At 44.7% G+C, this 20,456-nt stretch overlaps 1 long non-coding RNA gene across 1 annotated transcript; it reads right to left on the bottom strand.

The window, feature by feature from the left end:
* Window positions 1-9,492: 9,492 nt before the first annotated feature.
* On the bottom strand, window positions 9,493-18,755 carry LOC120033635. The gene is made up of 3 exons (XR_005473973.1): window positions 18,523-18,755; window positions 10,357-10,479; window positions 9,493-9,542 (listed from the first exon to the last, which is right to left on the bottom strand). It is a non-coding gene; the product is annotated as an uncharacterized LOC120033635 (long non-coding RNA).
* Window positions 18,756-20,456: the final 1,701 nt, after the last annotated feature.

Genomic DNA, 20,456 nt, shown 5'->3' with positions numbered 1-20,456 from the left:
CTAGGAAGTGTCTTGGTACTTCCAAACTTCTTCCATTTAAGAATGATGGAGGCCACTGTGTTCTTGGGGACCTTGAATGCTGCAGACATTTTTTGGTACACTTCCCCAGATATGTGCCTCGACACAATCCTGTCTCGGAGCGTTACGGACAATTCCTTCGACCTCATGGCTTGGTTTTTGCTCTGACATGCATTGTCAACTGTGGAACCTCATATAGACAGGTGTGTGCCTTTCCAAATCATATCCAATCAATTTAATTTACCACAGGTGGACTCCAATCAAGTTGTAAAAACATCTCAAGGATGATCAATGGAAACAGGATGCATGTGAGCTAAATTTCGAGTCTCATAGCAAAGGGTCTGAATACTTATGAAAATAAGTTTTTTCTGTTTTTTATATTTAATACATTTGCAAACATTTCTAAAAACGTGTTTTTGCTTTGTCATTATGGGGTATTGTGTGTAGATTGATGAGGAATTTATTTGATTTAATCCATTTTAGAATAAGGCTGTAACATAACAAAATGTGGAAAAAGTCAAGGGGTCTGAAAACTTTCTGAATGTGCTGTAGTCCCAACCCACCCTATCAAAGGCTTTCTCTATTTCTAGGAATAAGGCTGCCACTGAAGTATCCAAATCATTGGCCTTCCAGATGACATGCAATAGGCGTCTTAGATTATCAGATGAAGTTCTGCCTTTTTAAATCCTACCTGACCTGGATTTATGATTTTCTTAACGATATGATTCACCCTCACAGCCAGAAGTTTTGTAAACAATTTTCATTCACAATAAATCAAAGAAATTGGACGGTAGCTCCCACACTCATAGGGATGCTTTCCCTTTTTGAGGATTAGGGTGATTACTGCATCACTCATAGAAGGTGGGAGATCATCTGTGTCAATCAATGTGTTATATTTTTTCAATATTTCTGGGCTAAGCTGCTCTGCAAACCTTTTATAGAAATCACTGGGTATCCCATCCAACCCTGGAGTTTTACCACTGGGTGCTTGTCTTACAGTTTCGGTCAATTCCTCCAAAGTAATGGGGCGGTCGAGCCAATTCCTGTCTTCCTTTGTTAGTTTACGTAGTTTCAAATTCTGAAGGAATGCCTCTGCTTTCTGCATATCTAAAGGACCGTCTGAAGTATGCTGTTGTTTATTTCTTTATGATTGGTAATCAGCTTGCCTGTCTTATTTCTGATTCCACCTACTTTCCAATCTGTTTCTCTAAATTTCAATTGACTGGCCAACAGTTTTCCTGCCTTTTCACTTGATTCGTACCATCTCTGCTTCAGCCAGTGCAGGGAATATTCAGCTTTTTTACTCAATAAAATATTCAGCTCTTATTTGGTTTTTGTCAGATTTACCAGAGAAATGCTGTTACGATTGGACCAATAAAAGATCATGTAGGTTTTCTGAGATTCCGTCTGTTTCAAGAGGTGATTCATGTCAGTCGGTCAACAAGCAAAATTTTAAATATGTTCTACCCTCTTGTGGCTATGACTCTAGTGACTCTTGTCAAGGAGTGAAATTTAAGTTTGACAAATATTCCCTCTCCAGCATTATAGAGTTTACACATTTTCTGTTTATCAAATTTCTTAAAAGTACCTGATCATTGTATCATTACTCCTCGTTTGTAAGCTTTAAAAGCTTCCCAGACATGTACCAAGAATATTGTAATGTGTGTTTTAAGGAATTCTGTAAGAGGCTAGTGTTCATTCTCTTTCTTCTCCTATTCCAACAGTCAGATCAATGGGTGCATGGTCTGTCATAGCTATCGTGCCCACACTGCAAGCACCCACTTTATCTATGAGAGAGTGTGAGATCAGAAAGTAGTTGATGTGTGAATAAACAGTGTGCCTATTCGAAAATAATGTGTAATCATGAGTGGTTGGATTGATCAATCTCCATAAATCATAAAGACCAGCATATTTACACAGTGTTTTAATTGCTTCTTGAGTTATTGAGTCCTAGTTAGACCAGTTTTGGATTTATCTAAAAATGCATCAGGGACCGGATTATAATCCACCCCTAGTACCAGAGGAAAATCACCAAAATCCAGTATTATTTTGTTGAATTGAAAGAAGATGTCTGGGTCCTCCTCATTCATAGCATACATTTTTCCAAATATTATATTTTGTCCTGAAACCTTTACAAGTAAAATCAAGATTCGTCTGTCTTGGTCCTTAAACAATTTTTCCAATTTAACATTCAGAATAGACACCTCTTTTTTGGGGGTTGAATGTATTATGGTAAGCACTGCCCACCCATCTGTCTCCCACCCTAGGAGCATACTTTTCCAGTAGGTGGATCTCTTGGAGCATAATCACGTCTGTGTTTAAAAAAAAGAAGAATTGAGATAATTCCATACCTTTTGTCTTTTTAAATATGAACCTAATCCATTCACATTCCACGACGTAACTTTAGTAATCAGTAATCATATCTGAAAGGTTGTAAATATATTATTACCAAAACGTGACGTGTATTAGAATATTTTAAATCAATGCATTTCTGATAGCCACTGCTTAGCGAATCAAAAAAAGTGAACGACTGTTAGTCTTAGAACACTAAACTTCCCATAGAACAAATATGTTAAAAACATATCCCAACCGCACATGATACAAAAAAATAAAAACACAAAATAAAAATCTCCCTGCGCCCTAAACCAGGCCTTCATCCGTGTGAAGTGTCCCGAGGTCTTCCGAGCACTGACGCTCCAACTAGAATAAGAAAGTTTTAACATATACATTTTTAAATTACAGAGATGAAGTCATAGAAATGACATAGATCAACCAAAAACAATGAACATAAAGACAGGCTGATCATTAGTCTCGCAAAGAGAAGAGATTACCTTTCTCATGTCTAATTCCAGAAGGCAGTGTGATAACCAATTCTAATAACCAATTTCTGTGTTCATGCAAGTGAATGATTGAACAAATCCTCAATATCAGTGTCTACAGTACACCCAGATCTACAGTACACCCAGATTCTTGTTTTGAGAACGAAAGATATCTCAGTTTCAAGGTCTCAGTTTAGAGAGAAGAAGCATCGTGAGGTATTGGTCAGTCACATGCATGAACCAGTATTGGTCGGTCACATGAATGAAGCAAACATTAATGATGAATTAATTATAAATTATGAATAATCTAAATCATGCAAATATAACTTGTCTGCAGTATATAAGAGAACTAACGGGACTACCCCGGTAGAGCTCCTGACAGACGTTCACTATTGTAACGTCCTGACCAGAGTTCTTATGTGTTTTGCTTGTTTAGTGTTGGTCAGGACGTGAGCTGGGTAGGAATTCTATGTTGTGTGTCTAGTTTGTCTGTTTCTGTGTCCAGCCTAATATGGTTCTCAATCAGAGGCAGCTGTCAATCGTTGTCCCTGATTGAGAATCATATATAGGAGGCTTGTTTTGTGTTGGGATTTTGTGGGTGATTGTTTCCTGTCTCTGTGTTTGTGTTCTGCACCAGATAGGTCTGTCTCGGTTTTCACATTTGTTATTTGGTATTTTGTATAGCGTTCACGTATTTGTCTCTTTGTTTATTAAATATGTTTAACACTAGCCGCGCTGCATTTTGGTCCTCTCCTTCACCAATGGAAGAAAACCGTTACAGAACCACCCAAAAAACTAGGACCAAGCAGCGTGGCAACGGGCAGCAGCGACAGCAGCAGCAGCAGCGGGACCAGGAGAAATGGACTTGGGAGGACGTTTTGGACGGCAAGGGTTACTACACATGGGAGGAGATCCTGGCTGGAAAGGATCGCCTCCCATGGGAACAGCTGGAGGCAGCTAGGAGAGCAGAGGCAACCGGAGAGAGGAACCAGCGTTATGAAGGTACGCGGCTAGCACGGAAACCCGAGAAGAAATCCCAAAAATCTCTTGGGGGGGGGGGGGGGGGGGCTAAAGGGTAGTGTGGCGAAGTCAGGTAGGAGACCTGTGCCCACTTCTCATGCTTACCGTGAAGAGCGGGAGTACGGGCAGACACCGTGTTATGCGGAAGAGCGCACGGTGTCTCCTGTACGTGTGCATAGCCCGGTGCGGGTTATTCCACCTCCCCGCACTGGCCGGGCTAGATTGAGCGTTGAGCCAAGTGCCATGAAGCCGGCTCAACATATCTGGCCTCCAGTACGTCTCCTTGGGCCGGTGTACATGGCACCAGCCTTACGCATGGTGTCCCCGGTTCGCCTACACAGCCCAGTGCGGGTTATTCCACCTCCCCGCATTGGTCGGGCTACGGGGAGCATGCAACCAGGTAAGGTTGGGCAGGCTCAGTGCTCAAGGGAGCCAGTACGCCTGCACGGTCCGGTATATCCGGCGCCACCTTCCCGCCCCAGCCCAGTACCTCCAGTTCCAGCACCCCGCACTCGCCTTATGGTGCGTGGCCCCAGCCCAGTACCACCAGTGCCTACACCACGCACCAGGCTTCCAGTGCGTCTCCAGAGCCCTGTTCCTCCTCCACGCACTCTCCCTATGGTGCGTGTCTCCAGCCCAGTACCTCCAGTTCCGGCACCACGCACCAAGCCTCCTGTGCGTCTCCAGAGCCCTGTACGCACTGTTCCTTCTCCCCGCACTCGCCCTGAGGTGCGTGCCTCCAGTTCTGGTACCACGCACCAGGCCTATAGTGCGCCTCGAGAGTCCAGTGTGCCCTGTTCCTGTTCCCCGCACTAGCCTTGAGGTGCGTGTCTCCAGTCCGGTACCACCAGTTCCGGCACCACGCACCAGGCCTACTGTGCGCCTCAGCAGGTCAGAGTCGGCCGTCTGCCCAACGCCGCCTGCACTGCTCGTCTGTCCAGCACCGTCTGAGCTGCCTGCCTGCCCAGCGCCGTCTGAGCTGCCTGCCTGCCCAGCGCCGTCTGAGCTGCCTGCCTGCCCAGCGCCGTCTGAGCTGCCTGCCTGCCCAGCGCCATCTGAGCTGCCTGCCTGCCCAGCGCCATCTGAGCTGCCTGCCTGCCCAGCGCCATCTGAGCCATCCGTCTGCCCAGCGCCATCTGAGCCATCCGTCTGCCCAGCGCCATCTGAGCCATCCGTCTGCCCAGCGCCGTTAGAGCCGCCCGTCTGTCCCGAGCCGTTAGAGCCGCCCGTCTGTCCCGAGCCGTTAGAGCCGCCCGTCTGTCCCGAGCCGTTAGAGCCGCCCGTCTGTCCCGAGCCGTTAGAGCCGCACGTCTGTCCCGAGCCGTTAGAGCCGTCCGTCAGTCAGGAGCCGCTAGAGCCGTCCGTCAGTCAGGAGCTGCCAGAGCCGCCAGCCAGTCAGGAGCTGCCAGAGCCGCCAGCCAGTCAGGAGCTGCCAGAGCCGCCAGCCAGTCAGGAGCTGCCAGAGGCGCCAGCCAGTCAGGAGCTGCCAGAGCCGCCAGCCAGTCAGGAGCTGCCAGAGCCGCCTGCCAGTCATGAGCTGCCCTCCAGTCATGAGCTGCCCTCCAGTCATGAGCTGCCCTCCAGTCATGAGCTGCCCTCCAGTCATGAGCTGCCCTCCAGTCATGAGCTGCCACTCAGTCCGGAGCTGCCACTCAGTCCGGAGTTGCCACTCAGTCCGGAGCTGCCACTCAGTCCGGAGCTGCCACTCAGTCCGGAGCTGCCACTCAGTCCGGAGCTGCCTCTCTGTCCGGAGCTGCTTTTCAGTCCGGAGTTGCCCCTCTGTCGTGAGCTACCTCTCTGTCTTGAGCTACCTCTCTGTCTTGAGCTACCTCTCTGTCTTGAGCTACCTCTCTGTCTTGAGCTACCTCTCTGTCTTGAGCTACCTCTCTGTCCTGAGCTACCTCTCTGTCCTGAGCTATCTCTATCTAGGGGGGGCCTTGGTGAGGGTTCCTAGACCAAGGTCGGGGGCGAGGGTCGCCACTCAAAGGACGCTAAGGAAGGGGACAAAGACAGTGGTAGTGGTGTCCTCGTCCTGCGCCGGAGCCGCCACCGCGGACAGATGCCCACCCAGACCCTCCTCTTGAGTTTTAGGGGTGCGTTTGGAGTCCGCACCTCAGGAGGGGGGTACTGTAACGTCCTGACCAGAGTTCTTATGTGTTTTGCTTGTTTAGTGTTGGTCAGGACGTGAGCTGGGTGGGAATTCTATGTTGTGTGTCTAGTTTGTCTGTTTCTGTGTCCAGCCTAATATGGTTCTCAATCAGAGGCAGCTGTCAATCGTTGTCCCTGATTGAGAATCATATATAGGAGGCTTGTTTTGTGTTGGGATTTTGTGGGTGATTGTTTCCTGTCTCTGTGTTTGTGTTCTGCACCAGATAGGTCTGTCTCGGTTTTCACATTTGTTATTTGGTATTTTGTATAGTGTTCACGTATTCGTCTCTTTGTTTATTAAATATGTTGAACACTAGCCGCGCTGCATTTTGGTCCTCTCCTTCACCAATGGAAGAAAACCGTTACAACTATGGTGCATCAAGTTTGTTGGAACCTCTCCAGCTATCTGTTAATAAACAATTATTCATTTAAGATTGACTTCTAGTGTCCCCTGTGTAGAATTTCCCCGACAGCAGGAATGCAAGCAAAGAACAAACACAAAACCGGTGTAGGTCCTAATAATGATAAAATAAGATAACTAACACTTTGAGTTGTGCCCATCACGCATGGCATGAACATGCCTGTTGTGGCCTATATTGACAACTATTGCTGGTATAAGAGTGAAAATGTACAAATAATATAGATGTTTATCCCCACATAAAACAGAATGATACTTGGACTATAATCCTGCTTAATCTAGTACTGTAATGATATCAACTGTAAACCAGAAAGATAAATTATAGGCAGAATTTGCAGCATAAACACTCAATGAGATTGTTACTCACAACATAGGAAGTTCTTCTATCACCTTCGAGAAAAATAGTAGTCCATCCGTGATGAAGCACGCCACCATGCGGATCTTCCATAGCCTACCACGCTACTCAATTTGTTCGGCCTCATTGACATCCGCGACACACTTCTTTGCCTCCTTTGGGTCTGTGAAACAACGTAGTGATCCTGTCGGTGTATCTTAAGAATTTCACAAGGATAGGCCGGGGGTTGTGTGGGGCTGGCTCTGGGCACAGTATCGTGTCGGTATCCAATGTGTTCTCTCGATGGTCATGTTGTTAACATCCTCCGGTGTGTCCTCAAATAAATTGCCTTAAAAGTATTTTACACAATCCACCGTATTTATGTGGATTTCGGTAACCCCTCTGATCCGAAGTGTGTTTCTCTGACTGTCATTTTCCTGGTATTGAAGTCATTCTTCAAGTTTTTCGATCACTGTCTCCATTTTTTCAACAGTGTCGTTTAGGCGGGTGTTCTTGTCCTCCAAAGATGATATCCTCTCTTCTACATTTGTAACTCGGTGGTTGAGAGTGTTTACTTTTGTTTTCAGTGCGCCCACTGTATGTTGTATTTCAGCCACATCTTCACCCACTTTCACAATTTTCTCATCGAGATTTTTGTTCATTTTGTGAATCTCCTTTAGAACTGGGTCATCAGGCTGTTCTTTACCACCATTTTCCTCGCTAGCAGCAGCTTCGTGTTTTTTGTCAAACTTGTCTGCTTTTGTGCGTTTCTAAGTTGTTTTTCCATGTAACCGATATCTTGGACAATTAGTTACCAAAATGTGTAACTGGGTGTTGAATAATTAGTTCAAATATAGTTGGAGCTACACAGCCTCTTTAGTTAGCTGCTGCTCCTCGACACATCATCACCGTAAGTCTCCACCATTGGTATTTCTGTCTTTTCTGTAGATGTTACAAACATGTATTGCTACCACTGTATCATCAAAGGTATTATCTCAGTGAGTTTCAGAGATTGTCAGAATATGAATGTCATCTGTTACTAGCAAATTATTGATTTCATGAACCTTGTTTCTTAAGCTACATATGTTAAAGTGGGCTACTTTTAGCACTTTTCTGGGATGCTTGATTGTTTTCATTGCTTTACTGGGAAGCTTAGCTGAAGTAGACATGCTCATGTTATTTATATTTGTGCATGTTGAGCTGCACACAGTGGACTTCCTACTAGGGCACACCATGCCTCAGTGCTAAAAGTGTAACTCTGGTTCATAGGCACATGATTACTGCATACAATTGCTGTAGGATCAGCAGAGGCATTCAGATCAGTTAGAAGGACATCACTTAGGATACTTACATTAAGTTGGCGCCCCCCCTTGGTTTGTGCTGTGGTGGAGATCCTTGTGGGCTATACTCGGCCTTGTCTCAGGATGGTAAGTTGGTGGTTGAAGATATCCCTCTAGTGGTGTGGGGGCTGTGCTTTGGCAAAGTGGGTGGGGTTATATCCTTCCTGTTTGGCCCTGTCCGGGGGTATCATCGGATGGGGCCACAGTGTCTCCTGACCCCTCCTGTCTCAGCCTCCAGTATTTATGCTGCAGTAGTTTATGTGTCGGGGGGCTAGGGTCAGTTGGTTATATCTGGAGTACTTCTCCTGTCTTATCCGGTGTCCTGTGTGAATTTAAGTATGCTCTCTCTAATTCTCTCCTTCTCTCTTTCTTTCTCTCTCTCGGAGGACCTGAGCCCTGGGACCATGCGTCAGGACTACCGGGCATGATGACTCCTTGCTGTCCCCAGTCCACCTGGCCTTGCTGCTGTTCCAGTTTCAACTGTTCTGCCTGCGGCTATGGAACCCTGACCTGTCCACCGGACGTGCTACCTGTCCCAGACCTGCTGTTTAGCCCATAAACAACCATAAATTCCACGCAAGGAAAACACACCATAACACAGAAGACTGATAACACTAGACAAGGAACAATCACGCACAAAACCCAGAGGGTTAAATAGGGAAATAAAGCGCTTGAGTGGGCCAACGCTGAATGGGGAAATATAGACGCAGCGTTGGCCCACTCAAGCGCTTTCCCCGACAGACAGTAGATGAGGGCGGACACGCTCTCGTATCCCGAGGGAGCTGGGTGGACGGTCGCCAGGTAGAGCTCCAACTGAAGCAGGAACCCCTGGCACCCGGCAGCCATCCCATCATATGCACTTAGGAGCGAGAGTCAATTCCCACTGGGTCCAGGTGACTGAAGGGTGGACATCGGTGTGGGTTGTGGTGTTGGTTGGGGTGAAGTTGATGGGGGTGTAGGCAAACCCCCTCTCTCCCATCGCTCCATGGTGAGCAGCACGCGATCCATTGCGGTGCCGAGATGTTGGACGCGTTCCTCCACTGGTACCGGAGGACTGGGTGCACCTGCTGACTCCATTGGGGTGGTGCGTGATTCTGTCATGTATCAATATGCAGAGGTGAGTACGGAGTCAGGCGCTGGACACAGAACTGAGTAAAATAACGTACTTTATTCGGAAAATAATCAACCATAAATTCCACGCAAGGAAAACACACCATAACACAGAAGACTGATAACACTAGACAAGGAACAATCACGCACAAAACATCATGGGAACCAGAGGGTTAAATAGGGAAATAATTAAAACGTAATGGGAACCAGGTGTGTACAATCAAGACATAACAAATTGAAAAATAATTGTAGATCGGTGGCAGCTAGAAAGCCGGTGACGACGACCGCCAAACGAACAAGGAGAGGCACCAACTTCGGCGGAAGTCGTGACACACCTACAACAAATAACACAGCAATACACAATTTAACCACCCCACTAATGGTATTGATCTCTATTAGACTGGCTAGCTTAACACACCTAACATGGACATTTCAATATGGTCAACTTGCTGTTAGTTAGCATCACTAAATTGGCAGTAATATTGTTAGACAGCTGAGAACCAACTAACCAACCATAAACAATGTATACACATTCATAAAAAATAAAAAAAACTTTACTTAACTAGGCAAGTTAAGAACAAATTCCTATTTACAATGATGGCCTACCAGGGAACAGTGGCTAACGTTACTAATTCAGGGGCAGTACGACAGATTTTTACCTTGTCAGCTCGGGAATTAACCTTTCGGTTACTGGCCCAATGCTCTAACCACTAGGCTACCTGCCGCCCCAATTCATCACTGCTAGAGAGTGAGTTACCTATCCAGAATTCTATTTTTATTAATGGAATGTTTTTCAGATAAGGGTGGAATAGATGGCTACCAGATTGAGCTACTCTTATTTGTTAATATTAGCTAGGTTATGTTAAGTAACGATAGCCAAAGATAGCACAAACAAACAAACATGTTTACTTTGCTGAAGGTACCAGTATAGCAGTGACTACGATGGCATAGGCAAAAAAGTGTGTATCCAAAAGATAGCTAGCTAGCTATATGATTTAGCTGATGGAAGAATTCAATACAGGACTGTAACATTAGCTAGCTAACTTACCTAGTCCAGTTAGGCTAGCATGCTATCTAATGTTACTTCTAATTGAAAATCTTCAGTTTTGTTGTGAAGGGAGAAAACGATGGTATCGCTCCACTTCTCACCTGTTGTCTAAATGGATTCCCCATCAGTTCAGCCTGAAAATCCCTTTGATAATCTTTGGTCACCGAAAGCATCATTCTTGATAGCCACAAGCCACTGGCAGCATCGGGGTGAATCTCTGGTAGCTAGAACGGCGAAAGATAACACATTTTTACACTTGTTTGTAATTAGCACAGACAGACACAGAACACTACACAGGCATTATGACAAACGTTAGTTTTCAAAAACATCTTGCCTAGAGAAATTCTGAGATTACCTTGTGTTGGTTGTTCAACTGCCGTAAAAATTACCACTGACATGCTGACCAGACCGGACACGTCGCGTGCGCGAGCGTCGCAAAATAAATGTAGAAATCCATGTTATTCAATTATTGCACCCACACTGCTTGCGCGCGCCAACGAGCGTCTGCGACACCAAGGGCTAAAATAGATGTCGTTCCTATTTCTGACGCAGATCGCGCTGCAAGTCCTGCCTCTCCCATCTCCTCATTGGTTTATAGAAGCAGGTACCCACGTGCCATCTCCTCATTGGTTATGCCCACGTGGGTGATAGAAAGACGAACTGTTTTGCCGGTAGTCATGGTAATACAATGAAAGTTTAGATGCGATCACCATATAATTTAAACGATGAAAAAGCCTGGAAGGAGGAGAGATGACTAGAAACGATTCGGTTGGCCGTTTTATGTGTGGATTAATTGTCGGAGTAGAGATCCTTGTGCATTTCAGGTAAAATAACAACTCAATGTTTATATCCCAGGACAAATTAGCTAGCAACAGCAAGCTAGTGCAAGCTAATTAGCCCAAATTACCATACATGTTTAATGCTTTTCGACCTGTCCCCAAATTAATGTCATTGGTTCAGAGTTTGTTTTGATATTTTAACCTGCGTGTCGTGACCGCGTTTCGTGTGGGAGGGCAAAATAAATGTATGCATGATAGCGCACGATGGCGCATGCGCGCAGCCAGTTTGTGCAAGGTGTAAGGACCCCAAAGTCAAGCTTAAATTAATTTATGTTTATTCACGCCAGCGGAGAGATTACAGACAGCACTTCAACAGCACTTCATGTGGAAGTTAGTCAGAAGCTCTGAGGTACTTCCCCCTCAGCATATTTATAATATCACTATGGGTTACACAAAGATAGCCAAGTGCATCCTTTCTCAGCAAAGCGTTTGCTCTCAGAGACCAGCTGCAAAGGAGGAGAGCACCTGGCAACCACAGAGTCTGGGCGTTCAGCCAATATTCCACTCCTACTGAGCCAACCTTGTGAGAGCAAACCTCAGGCACCCTGTCTGTCTATGGCAGGCACATTTCTAAGTATACAACAGGTCAAACATGTATGATAAGTGTGAAACACTGTAAGCCGAAAGAGAAACAGTAATATTCCACTACATTTCCCTCCTTTTATCACTATTTGTGATAATTAACAATATTTTACAAGTCTATCAAAAAGGAGGTATCTATACTAAAATCAGAAACTCAAAACGAAAAGAGAACACCCTGGAAACCACAGTGTGCCTTAATTGTTGTGAGGGCCCAGTAGGGCTCTCTTTCGACAATGACCATCTACTTCTGGGCCTCTATTCCGGGCCGGCGTTGGTCCCTTTCGCTCATGACTCCTTCTACGATGACCATCTACTTCTGGGCCATTACTCCGGGCCGGCATTTGCCCCTTTCGCTAAGGACTCATCTCACCCTATGTCAGGTTTCCCACAAGAGGACAACCTACTGTTCTTATTAGCACACTTGTGCTAATGCAGAGGAGGGCCACACTGCACCACTGGAACTGGCGAGGGCCCATCTTCTTCTGAATCAGGAACTTGTCTGCAGTGCAAAACGTGGATCCAGGTATCTCTCTCAACAACCTTCACCACATGGAGGTGGTCAGAAAAACTTGGTATGGGCCTCTCCAACGAGGGTCCTTCCAACTCTTTCTCCTGAAGTCTTTCACCACCACGAAATCACCTGGGTTCAAACAGTGTTCAGCTCCAACTGTTAGATTTTGCAAAGACGCCTTCACCTGGGGGAGAATAGTCTTAAGAACACTGTGGGTGATAGAATACTCAACCATGTCTTCCTCCATTCCTTGCAGGGACAACCTGTTCTGGGAAAAATATGTATTCGTAATCCGCATGGGACGGCCACTCAACACCTCATGTGGAGAGAGACCAGTGACTGTATGGGATCTACCTCTCATACTCATCAGTGCCACTGGAAGCACTTTCACCCATGTCAGGCATCAATTTAATTTTCAAAGATTGGTTTTCCCTTTCTACCGCACCCCCAGATCGAGGATGATAGGCACAATGGGTTCTTAAATCAATCTGCAAAGCCTCTGACAGGGATTGAACAATCACATTCACAAAATGTTGACCATTGTCGGAATATATTTTTGATGGCAGACCCCACCTCTCCTGCAAGGGAAAGCTTCAATCCATTTAGAAAACATGTCAAAAATCACCAAACAATGGTTATTCCCCTCACAGGGGGTCAACTCAATGAAGTCCACCATTAAGTGCTCAAAAGGTCCTTCAGGCCTTGGATGGGACGCGGGATTACTGAAATGCCGCGTCCAACATTGTTAGTCATACAAATCAAAACTTTCTTGCAGAAATTTCCTGCAAACACAGTAAAACTTACTGTACACCAATGTTTATTTACAAATCCACCATCCCTCCTTTTGACACATGGTATTTACTGAAAAGTACAACGGGGCATGGCAGGTCTGCTCCACTCATCAAGCCATTCACTCGAGGTGTCCTTTTTACAGCACCCCGCCCACTTGAGTTTCTCTGAAGCATCAGCCGTGGCCTGTAAAGCAATGATATCATTAACAGAGAAGTGGTTGGTGGGAGCTGGAACTGCTGCAATCTGTAGGAGGGGGGGGGGGGGGGGGGGAACAGAAAAAGAAGGAGCCAGTTTAGCTGCACAGTCAGCCTTAGCATTCACCAGAGAAATGTTACCTTTAGAGGGAGTATGGGCCTGACACTTTCTCACCGAGATTGACAAGGGAAGTTGAACAGCCTCCAACAGAGGACACAAGCTTACCGTGAGCTATTTGTTTTCCAGAGGAAGTCAAAAACTATTGGTTCTTCCATGCATATCTACTATCAGTCTAGAAATTTCCAGAGCTGTTCTCAAACCAAAATACATGCTCTTGTCAAACCAAATAATTCTGCAGCCTGTGCAAAAAGATGTGATGGGAGTCTAGCACTCTCAACAGTAGAAAGAGAAGTAACAACTGCATAGGCAACCAATGGTTCTCCTTTGTTATTTCTTTGTGCAGAACCATCAACAAAAAACTCACAGTCAACATTAGGTAAGGGAACGTCCTTCAAGCCAAGTCTTGGGCTGCAATCAATCTCAATAGTCAGCTCACAGTCATGCTCGTCACCTGAGTCTGCAGTTGGCAGTAAGGTGGCAGGGTTAAGTACAGTACACCTTTTCAGCGTAACATGTGACATAGTTAGTAGAATGTTCAGATAGTCAAACAATCTGGCTGGGGTCAGGTGTGCAGTTTTGGCCTGAGTAATAATCGCATGTACCGCATGGGGAACATGCACAGTCAGCTCAGTCATTGCAACAATAGCAGAACATGATTTAACAGCCTCTGTAGCTGAGCAACAGAGCAAAGGCAGGAAACCATTCCTCTAATAAGTGTCAAAATGCTTAGAATAGTACTCCACTGGTCTATAACCAACCCCATGGTATTGAGTCAGCGCAGCTGACATAAAACCACCCGTTTCAGAAACAAAGAGATGACAAGGTTTTGTATGGTCTGGCAACCCTGAACAAGGGATTGAGAGTAAGGTTTGCTATAACCTTACAAGGGCATTTCCAGCCTCATCAGTCCAAACAAAAACCTCTGACGCCTCCATCTTCCTCCCATAGATACAATCCTGCAAGGGCTGGACTATCTCCGCATAGTCTTTCAACCATGGATGACATTAACTAGCCACTCCCAACAGGGACAGCATGTGTTGTTTAGTGACAGGTTTAGGCAACGTCTTTATTGCCTCCAATCTGTCCTGCTAAAGGGAGCGACCCTCAGAAGTAATGTCATGACCCAAATACTTAACTGAACTCCTACACAGCTGTATTTTAGAAGGGGAAACTTTGTGACCATTCTCTGCTAGAAAGATCAATAGGGCCCTGGTGTCCTCGTGACAGATCTCATCAGAAGAGGAACAGACCAACAGGTCATCTACATAATGGACCACAGTACTCCCACCTGGTGGGAGGAAACTCTCAAGGTTTCAAGCCATTTCCCTAAATGGCAGGTGATTCGACATAGCCTTACTAGAAAAACATTTCCCAAGAAATGTGTAGGAAAACCACTCCTGTGACTCTGATTCCACAGGGATACCTTAAAAGGCCTTAGCCAAATCATTAACTGAAAAACAACTTCCAGGGGGAACCTGGGAGAGAATGGTGACAGAGTTTGGCACTAAAGGTGCTTTGGCAAACAGCATCATTCATAATCCTCAGCACGAGTGTTACTCTGTTCTCGGTCGATTTATCCCTTTCATGCATCTAGATACCATCTGTGGTCACCTTCGCCATAACCTTGAGAGAGATGACAGACCAGAACAACAGTTTAGGACATTTCTGATTCAGGAAATCCAGACAAACTATTCACTGTATGACAAATCACATTCCCAATATTCTTAATACAAATGTCTAAGACAAATGTCAAAGAGAATAACAACACACTGTTGAAACCATTTTGCAAATTGGATTATACTCCCTTATCATATTGGCGACCTCACCACAGAGTTACAGGGTCAGGGAGTTAGAGGGCTAATCCTCAGGGAGAAATCCTGACCATCCAGCAGATCCAATCTGGTGAGATTTATATTAGAGCAAAAACAAAAACATCTTTACACTTCTTCATATATCACATGAGGTGGGGAAAACTTCAATCTCTTTGGTGTAACTGTCAATCATTACCAACATATATTTATTCCTTTTATAGGCAGAAATCAATTAGTATTTTTTCTTAAGGACCCCAGAGGACTGGTAATTCCCCCTTTGGACACATGACTTACATCGTGATTCATGCGTCCCCCCAAAAAACAACACTGCCTGTTAACCTGTTTGGCGTGCAAGCCCGACGTCGGTACACTTATGACAACAGCCAGCTCAAAGTGCAGGGCGCGAAATTCAAAAGATATTTTTTTTTTAATATTTAACTTTCACACATTAACAAGTCAAATACAGCATATGAAAGGTACACATCTTGTGAATCAAGCCAACATGTCCGATTTTTAAAATGTTTTACAGGGAAGACACAATATGTAAATCTATTAGCTAACCACGTTAGCAAAAGACACCACTTTTCTTACTCCATCAGTTTTTTACTCCATCAGTAGCTATCACAAATTCGACCAAATAAAGATATAAATAGCCACTAACCAAGAAACAACTTCATCAGATGACAGTCTGATAACATATTTATTGTATAGCATATGTTTTGTTAGAAAAATGTGCATATTTCAGGTATAAATCATAGTTTACATTGCAGCTACAGTCAGAAATTGCACCGAAAGCAGACAGAAAAATTACAGACACCAACGCCAAATAACTAAATACTCATCATAAAACATTTCTGAAAAATACATAGTGTACAGCAATTGAAAGACAGGCATCTTGTGATTCCAGACAATATTTCCGATTTATCAAGTGTTTTACAGCGAAAACACAATATAGCGTTATATTAGCGTAGCCACAATAGCCAGAAACACTTGGGCGCCGACGACCAGTTCACATGCACGACAGATATTAGAAATAGCATCATAAAATGTTTCTTACTTTTGGTGATCTTCCGTCAGAATGTTGGACAAGGTGTCCTTTGTCCAGAACAGTCGTTGTTTGGATCTGGAACGGCAAATTTCCCTCTTGATTTAGCATGGGCACTTGCCAAGTGGCACGGATCTCTCCAACGTCAACAAAGTCAGAGAACGGAACACGGCAAAACTCCCGAAAAAAATTCAATAATCTGATTAAACTATATTGAAAAAACATACTTTACGATGATATGGTCACATGTATCAAATAAAATCTAAACCGGAGATGTTAGTCGTCCATAACGACAGCTAAACAGAAGGCAAATCCATGTCCCCTTTCGCGCGCTCCAGAAACAGGAAATGGACGGTCACGTCATACAAAGAGCTTTAATTCCACCTCAGACCAAGATAAACACGAAATTTCTTCTCTCACCGCCTCTTGACAACCAGGGGAAGGTGTATGAAGTGTACGTAGACTCTTACGTATCATGCCCATGTATAGGCAGGAAGTTGAACAGAGCATCGATTTCTGACATTCCACTTCCTGGTCAGGAAATGTGCTGCAGAATGAGTTCTGTTTCACTCAGAGAAATAATTCAAACGGTTTTAGAAACTAGAGAGTGTTTTCTATCCAATAGTAATAATAATATGCATATTGTACGAGCAAGAATTGAGTACGAGGCCGTTTGAAATGGGCACGATTTAACTGGCTACTCAATACTGCCCCTTGCAGCCATAAGAAGTTAAATCAAAATAACAAATTAAATTTGAATTACAACCCTCGATAACTCCATCTAAAAATAATTGTATCCCATGTGGTAATTCAAGGAATAGTAAAATTGACTAGATACAGATGTCCCTTATTCAGAGGCAACACTCTCTCTCTCTGTCCTTGCGGTCTGAATCACACATAGGACTATTGCTAAATTATAAACTTCTTCCTAATTCTTAGTGTTTCCATATTACATTTAAATGTCGCCCAATGTAACCTCACCAGAAAGTCAAAACAGAGGTCAGAGTTCATTCAATACCATTAAGTGAGTGTTTCTTTCCCTGAACTTCAGACTCATTATTTAAAGACATTTTAAACATTCTGTGTGACAGGTTTACATCAGATTTTTCAACACATTTCTTATCAGGAGAATGTACATGTGTGCAACCAAAACTCTGACAATAAATACTTGAGAAAATTTCATTTGTGTGCCCTTTAAGGTGCTAACCTGTGAAAAACCCACGAAAACCAAAATAAAAAGACCCCACACAATAAATCAAACATGGTATTAACACCACTAACAAATATTCATAACAGGTGGGTTGTGTGTGGTAAAGCGTAGGGGGAAAACAAACAAATGGCCAGGCCTTACTTTTTTGGGTATCTGTACTTTACTTTTACTTCATTACATTCCTTTAGAAAAGTATGTACTTTTTACTCCATACATTTTGCCTGACACCCAAAAGTACTCATTACATTTAAAATACTTTGCAGAACAGGAAAATGGTTTAATTCACACACTTATCAAGAGAACATCCCTGGTCATCCCTACTGCCTCTGATCTGGCAGACTCACTAAACACATCCTCATTTGTAAACTATGTTTGGGGTTGGAGTGTGCCTCTGGCTATCCGTAAATTTAAAAAACAAGAAAATTGTGCTATCTGGTTTGCTTAATATAAGGAATTTGAAATGATTTATACTTTTACTTTTGATACTTAAGTATGTTTTAGCAATTACATTTACTTTTGATACTTAAGTATATTTAAAACCAAATAATTTTTTACTTTTACTCAAGTAGGATTTTAATGGGTAATTTTCACTTTTACTTGAGTCATTTTCTATTAAGGTATCTTTACTTTTACTGAAATATGACAATTGGGTACTTTTTCACCACTGCTATTTGCTTCATACTCATTTCATTGGTTAATAATCTTACCCTTTACAGTCTAAGAATTAACAATCCACACTCTCCTCATTCACACGGGAGGCTATTCCTCCTGTCAAAAAGGTTAGTCATTCACACTATTTCAACACACCACTGTACAGTGGTCTGTACAGTGGTCAACTCTCACGTCTCTATTTTCACTACTCGTAGCTCTCAGGCTACATAGACATTTCTCTTATGCCTATCTTTACTGCTCGTACCTCTCAGGCTACATAGACATTTCTCTTCTGCCTATCTTCACTGCTTGTGGCTCTCAGGCTACATAGACATTTATCCTATGCTTATATTCACTACTCGTAGCTCTCAGGCTACATAGACATGTATATTATGCCTAAAAACTGTACTGTCAACGGGGCTCTCACTAGCCCCGCCAAATCCACTCTCTGGGATTTAGGATCCTTGACACTATTTTTATTTTCGCTACAAATTCATTTAAATTGACTTACTGAAATGCAGTGGGTTGTTCTGTCCAGATTCGTGAATGTGGTGTTTTCCCCCAGGCAGTCACCACTGGAGGTCTGGTCAGGGTGTGTCCTAGTCATCTTTGGTCGGACAGGAATTTTCTTCACTCTCCCATTTCTATGTATGCAACAGGTCAAACATGTGTAATACGTGTGAGACACTGTAGGCAGAAAGAGACACAGTAATATTCCACTACACGACATAAACAATACCATTATCCAAGTTAGGCACGCTATGAATGCCGGATGTTGTGGTTCACTATGAGCAGGCGAATACACAGGAAGTCGAAACTTCCCGAGTCTACCAGTGAAACAAAAATGTGCTCATTGAAGCTTGTGGTTTGGATCATTTTGATAATTATGACAAAAAAGTAATGTTGTTAATATAATGACTACAGTTGAAGTCGGAAGTTTACATACACCTTAGCCAAATAGCTTATAAACTCAGGTTTTCACAATTCCTGACATTTAATCCTAGTAGAAACTCCCTGTTTTAGGTCAGTTAGGATCACCACTTTATTTTAAGGATGTGAAATGTCAGAATAATAGTAGAGAGAATTATTTCTTTCAGCTTTTATTTCTTTCATCACATTCCCAGTGAGTCAGAAGTTTACATACACTCAATTAGTATTTGGTAGCATTGCCTTTAAATTGTTTAAATTGGGTGAAACGTTTCGGGTAGCCTTCAACAAGCTTCCCACAATAAGTTGGGTGAATTTTGGCCCATTCCTCCTGATAGAGCTAGTGTAACTGAGTCAGGTTTGTAGGCCTCCTTGCTCGCACACGCTTTTTCAGTTCTGCCCACAAATTTTCTATGGGATTGAGGTCAGGGCTTTGTGATGGTCACTCCAATACCTTCACTTTGTTGTCCTTAAGCCATTTTGCCACAACTTTGGAAGTATGCTTGGGGTCATTGTCCATTTGGAAGACCCATTTGCGACCAAGCTTTAACTTCCTGACTGATGTCTTGAGATGTTGCTTCAATATATCCACATAATTTCCCTTCCTCATGATGCCATCTATTTAGTAAAGTGCACCAGTCCCTCCTGCAGCAAAGCACCCCCACAACATGATGCTGCCACCCCCATGCTTCACGGTTGGGATGGTGTTCTGAGCTGCCTGCCTGCCCAGCGCCGTCTGAGCTGCCTGCCTGCCCAGCGCCGTCTGAGCTGCCTGCCTGCCCAGCGCCGTCTGAGCTGCCTGCCTGCCCAGCGCCATCTGAGCTGCCTGCCTGCCCAGCGCCATCTGAGCCATCCGTCTGCCCAGCGCCATCTGAGCCATCCGTCTGCCCAGCGCCATCTGAGCCATCCGTCTGCCCAGCGCCGTCAGAGCCGTCCGTCTGTCCCGAGCCGTCAGAGCCGCCCGTCTGTCCCGAGCCATTAGAGCCGTCCGTCAGTCAGGAGCCGCTAGAGCCGTCCGTCAGTCAGGAGCTGCCAGAGCCGCCAGCCAGTCAGGAGCTGCCAGAGCCGCCAGCCAGTCAGGAGCTGCCAGAGCCGCCAGCCAGTCAGGAGCTGCCAGAGCCGCCAGTCAGTCAGGAACTGCCAGAGCCGCCCGCCAGTCATGAGCCGCCCGCCAGTCATGAGCTGCCTTCCAGTCATGAGCTGCCTTCCAGTCATGAGCTGCCCTCCAGTCATGAGCTGCCCTCCAGTCATGAGGTGCCCTCCAGCAATGAGCTGCCCTCCAGTCATGAGCTGCCTTCCAGTCATGAGCTGCCTTCCAGTCATGAGCTGCCCTCCAGTCATGAGCTGCCCTCCAGTCATGAGCTGCCCTCCAGTCATGAGCTGCCCTCCAGTCATGAGCTGCCATTCAGTCATGAGCTGCCATTCAGTCTGGAGCTGCCATTCAGTCCGGAGCTGCCATTCGTCCTGAGCTACCTCTCTGTCCTGAGCTACCTCTCTGTCCTAAGCTACTTCTCGGTT

This window comes from Salvelinus namaycush, chromosome 3, assembly GCF_016432855.1.
Source record: "Salvelinus namaycush isolate Seneca chromosome 3, SaNama_1.0, whole genome shotgun sequence".
In the NCBI taxonomy this organism is placed as follows: Eukaryota; Metazoa; Chordata; class Actinopteri; order Salmoniformes; family Salmonidae; genus Salvelinus; species Salvelinus namaycush.
Note: the sequence above shows the minus strand (reverse complement) of the source record. Positions and strands in the feature narration are given on the sequence as shown.